Source organism: Pteronotus mesoamericanus, unplaced genomic scaffold (genome assembly GCF_021234165.1).
Source record: "Pteronotus mesoamericanus isolate MK-2021 breed Mesoamerican mustached bat unplaced genomic scaffold, CSHL_Meso_final scaffold_651, whole genome shotgun sequence".
In the NCBI taxonomy this organism is placed as follows: Eukaryota; Metazoa; Chordata; class Mammalia; order Chiroptera; family Mormoopidae; genus Pteronotus; species Pteronotus mesoamericanus.
The window spans coordinates 10,020,958-10,026,368 of NW_026555325.1; the positions used below are offsets into that span (position 1 = coordinate 10,020,958).

General features: G+C 35.1%; 1 pseudogene; it reads right to left on the bottom strand.

Moving 5' to 3' along the window:
* Nucleotides 1-359: 359 nt before the first annotated feature.
* Nucleotides 360-4,945, bottom strand: LOC129061774 (translocon-associated protein subunit alpha-like; annotated as a pseudogene).
* Nucleotides 4,946-5,411: the final 466 nt, after the last annotated feature.

Here is a 5,411-nt window from a genome sequence, read left to right on the forward strand (position 1 = left end):
ATTGTTAATTAAAACATGCTTTGAGTAGATTAATCAGGTAACTATAAAACAAACCATTTAGCCTTGCTATCTGAGAATTAGAGAATTCCATTAACACGGAGAAATATAATGTCCTACATTTCTTTTTTTTTTTTCACACACGCACAAACATAGATGTTAATGTTTTAAAAACAAATTTGTTACTTTAGTAAATGAATGCAGTGCACTTTCAACAATATTATCACCACGGACATTGCTCAGTCCACACATAAGTGAGTAGCTGCCTTCTATGGTGATACGGCTCTTCTCTGCACTAATTCCCATCAGGCTGAGAATCAGGGCAGGTTAAGTGAAGACTGAATTATTGAACAAAAGAACCATTACTGATACGATCCCACTGATCTCTTCTATGCCTCTTTCCCAAGCCACCTTCTTGCTGAAGCTTTATTGATCTGATTCAAGGTTTCATGAGGAGTCCAAATCATATTAACAACACTCTGACTTGATGTCCCTATCTCTACTTTCTGTATCAGTCTCCTGAACTTTCTAGATTCTAAGAGTTGATGAAGGCCAACAACAGCCAAGAGCTGAAGACATGCAAAGAGCATATACATAAATATAGTTTCTCCATCTAACCCCTCCTCTCTTTTATGTTTTAAGATTTTATTTATGTTTTTATTATTTTTAGAGAGAGGGAAAGGGCAGGAGAAAGAGAGGGAGAGAAGCATTGATGTGAGAGAGAAACATCAATTGGTTGTACATGCCTGGACCAAAGACCAAACCTCCAACCCAGCCACATGCCCTGACTGGGAATCTAACCAGTGATCTTTTACTTTGTGGAACCAGGCCCACCCAACTGAAACACACTAGTCAGGGCCCATCTTTTGTTTCAATAATTGTAACTTCTTGATTGAAGTTGACATCTTGAAATACGAATCCATTCAAATCTTTGTAGTTCAAATCAATGGCTAGGCCAAAGTGTCCTCCGCCCATGGGCTCTGCAGGAATGAAGGAGTACTCAAAAGTTGCCTGGGTCTGAGGTGGCACTCCAGTGTTCAGAGGAAGAGCTGTGAAATTCTGGATATTAGATCGGTGGTCCTGAGGATGACAGAATAAGGCATCTAAAAATTCAACAATGAAATATTCTGCACTCTTGTTTGTAAAGCCTACCAAGAATTTCACAGTGTTATTTGCTGGAAAATCTCCTTTCACAAAAAGGATTGTTGTATCTACACTTGGTGAAGATTCAGGCTCACCACATACATCTTCTTCCTTTTTATCTTCTGCCAAACCTGTGGGTTCAACTTCCTCCACTTCTGCTTCACCATCTTTACCTTCAGTTATTGACTCTCCACTGTTTCTTCATCTTCTATAAGATCTCGAGTTGCTGCTGCTGAGCCTTGGTTTCATAAGGCTCTATCTCTGGGCCTTCTAATTACATTTTCCAAGTGTTTATTCCTCTCTTCTAAACTTTTTCTGTCATCAAATTTCTTCCTGTATCCGGTCCTACATTTCTTTTGGAAGAACTCTAAAAGGCACATGTTGCCTAGGAAGAAACGGAGAGCCCTGGGAAAACTGTTAAAAAAACAAGTTACTTAAAGAAAGAAGCAAATTATAATTTTAGAATTTAAAATGAAGGTGAACCTGATGTCATGAGAAACGGGACCGACAATTTAATGTGTGAAGGAGGAGAGGTATGAAGCTGTCAGCATTCCTCTCAGTGGCTAACATGGGCAGGCATCACCTAGGCAGTTGCTGCAAGCAAAAATCCAAATGCAGTATTTCAGTTTTTCTTAGAAAAAATCAGAAGGAACATGGAAGTCATAGTATAACAATGATTAGAAGGAAATATAGTATTCCTTTATTTCCTTTTTCCAAGAATATATGCTTTCAATTTTAAGTGAAATGTATATTATACATAGCTAGAAGTTTTTGCTATTACATAATTTTGGAATTGTTAAATATTCGTGTTTAAAAAATTAATTCGATTTGACATGATATCTGAATCTCACTCCATATATGTAACATTGACCTCAGAGTTTTAGGTATATTATTTAAAAGTCTTCAAAGCTTAAATAATTTTTTAATCCATCTGCTCTGCCTCTTTTTAATTTTAGATAACAGTATCTATACTCTTGCATAAAAATATTAGAGTACAATAATATAGAATTTTTGTGCTAGATGAAAGTTCAGTGCACAATAAGGACTGTTCTTTCTTTTAACAAGTGCTAACATTCAACTTTATAAAAAGCATTTCATTGAGTTACATAGCAGAATTTTGAGTTATTGTTGAGAGTAATTGTTCACCTTGCCATCTTTGGCATCAAAATGCATTGATCTCAGAATTTCTCCAAGAATCACACATCTAGGGGAAAAAGCAAACTACACAGAACAGTTCTTCCACTGTGAAAAATAGCAAAATTCCACACCTACAACAAATTGCAAATTTTCACATATTTGCTTCAGGCAAACATTTGCAATTTTCACAGCAAATAAGGCTTTTGGCTCCAATACACATTTTTTTTCTTTTTTTCTTTTTTGTCTTCTCCTCTCTTGGGGGGTGGGGAGGGTGGGGTGGGGAATCACTCTTTCTAGGTTCAGAAAACCAGAAAAATATTGAGGCAAAATTATTGATAATATCATGCTGATTCTAGGAACTTTAATTTTGATAACTTTGATATCTACCAACTTAGACAAAAGAATACCAGTTCTACATGACTGTACTTGAAGGAAAAATCCATGAGTTTATACAAGGAACCCGAAAATGAAACCTGGCATGGTGACCTGGAATGCCCAGTTCCATTCTGATCAGAAGGATTGCTCTGAAAGTGTAGTCTAGTGATTTTAGGACATAGGATATTTTTTCAGTAATCAGATAAAAAGAGAAGTTGGGTTTCCCCTAAAAATATATATATTTTTTTCATTTTAGTGCTATAAGGCAATGGTTCTCAGGCAAAGGACACTGAATGGTGTTTCCCAATAAGCTATGAAATGTAGAGAATTTGTTTTTACCACTAATACCTATACAGGAATTAGTTTACATTAAAAAACTAAAACAAAAATCTAGAGTTAATAAAAGACTATCTCCGTACTAATCTCCTTTAATTTATTTGTCTTCTAATATAGCTTATGGAATGGAAATGATAATTATGACATTATTATAAAAAGTCATTAAAGATTGTGCATAACCACCCATAGGAGGATCTTTCCTGGAACAATATCATCCACAGCCTTTGTGCTGTGGTAAAAAGAGAAACAAAATGTTGAAAAGTTGAATATTGCCTTTATGTTACAGAGAGAAAGTATGTCATCTAACCAATGCTGGTTTAGGTTTTCATATTTATAAATTCTATTCTATGCTATGCAGTTGATTTACTTAGGAACCACTTTAGTAACGTAGGTGTTTGTTGTGTGGGTGTATGTGAGTGTGTGTATTTGTATGTGCTTGTGTGTTGTACAATAGAGAAATGTCCACTGCAAAACTGTGTGCTTTGCCCTTGGTTTCTATATAGGATCAATGTATTATTCTGAGGGAAGTCATCTTAAAGTACAGGATATATGAGCTCTTGCTCCTGTCCAAAACATGGCTTTTCTTTGACAATAGAGAAATGTCCAGGCTCTTCAGCTTATTTTTACAGACCAAGCACAACTTGGTCTCTGTCTATATTACAAGGTTCCTCTTCCATATCTTTCTTCCATCTAACCTTTGTGCTACCAATACCTGAATGTTATGACATGTTTAATTCCACCTGGATGCTTTTGTTTGTGCTAGTCTGGCATGTTCTCTCTCCATATTGTTTTCCTGCTGAATTCCTCATGAATCAAGGATCAGCTAATGTGCCATTTCTTTAGTAAAACTTTTTATAATCTCCCTACTTGGAACTCTTTCTTATCTTCTGTACCTCTACCTCTATAATATCACTCTCCCTTTTGTTTTATAATCATTCATTTGTCAAATCTTGACTGAATAGCTAATATTGACAATATATAATAGAGATAAATACAAAGTTTATTAAACATAGTTTTTGCCTCTGAGGGACATTGTCCCAATCCAATTATATAAGTAACTCAAAGGAAAGACTATCTGTTTATCACTTACTAGTGCTTTAATATGGCAAATCCTTAACAATGTTTTTTTTCCTTCAAAAATAAATTACAGTTCTTCACTATATGAAGAATGCACATAACCAATTTGTTCAAAAATTGATTTGTGGAAATAGTGAGAGAAAAGAGAGCCCAGACTATGGGAATTATTTATATAAATGTAGTTTTAAAATGTACGATCATCTGCCCTACAAGTGAAAATACAGTGAATTTATTGAGGGAATTACCCCGCTAGTGCATCTGGGGAACTTTTCCCTCACATCAGCAGTGCTGCCAATAGTTTCTACAGCAGCTTCCTACTGTGAGTTACTTTGTCATTCAGAAGGAAGAAGAAAAGATTTAACCAAATAATCATGACGTTTTCTCTAATTCTATTAATTCAGTGTATATCTTAAATTGACCACATAAAGTATAAATATTCTTTTTTACTGAATGCACTGGGGTGGCATTGGTTAATAAAATTATATTGGTTTCAGGCACACAAGTTTAAATATTATTTTTCAACCTCTATCTTCTGCGCCTTTTGCATCTTAGGCTAAGTGCAATAAATACAGTGGAGCCAAAGTTTTCAAATGCCAACACAACCAGTCAATTCAGTGGAAGAAATAAAAAATCAAAGTTAATCATTATTTTTTTGTTTTGTTTAGTTATGTGACAATTGTGTAGCTATTTTTTAATTAAAAAGAAACACTTTAATTATATAACTATAGTTATATGATTACCACATATCTAATACTCTTTCTATTACATATTATTCAACAGACATTGAAATCCTACTATTTGCTGGCCTCCGAATACCCAACATTTCCTCCATCCTTTCACTGATTTGGGCCTTTATTTTTAACTGAGCTGTTGTGATCATCTCCTAACTGAGCGAATTCCCTCTCTTCTGGCTTAAAGACAGTATCAATAATGATAGCATTACTGAGTGTTATTATGGAATGCTGTAACATATTAGCTTATTTACTCTTCATGGAGCCCAGTCAGAGATAGATAATGTCGTTTTCAAATAATTAAACTAATGCTCCTAGGGGTTAAGTAAATCGCCTCTCAAATTTCCTAACCAGAAAGTGTTGGAGTTAGAATTTGAACCCACATGATCAACACAGACACCACACTTTTAGTCATGATAGTACCATCCTTTATTTTCTCTGGCCAAGGTCTTTCAATTTTTATGTATTTCACAGCAGTTAACTTGGGGATCCAGCCAACACCAATCCCAGTAGATTATGCTTTCATTTGCACAGGACATAATGTAAGCTCAAAAGGGCCCTCATGACTTAGTACCCCTCATGCTTTCCAGCCTTATTTTTGAATAGTCTCTGTTT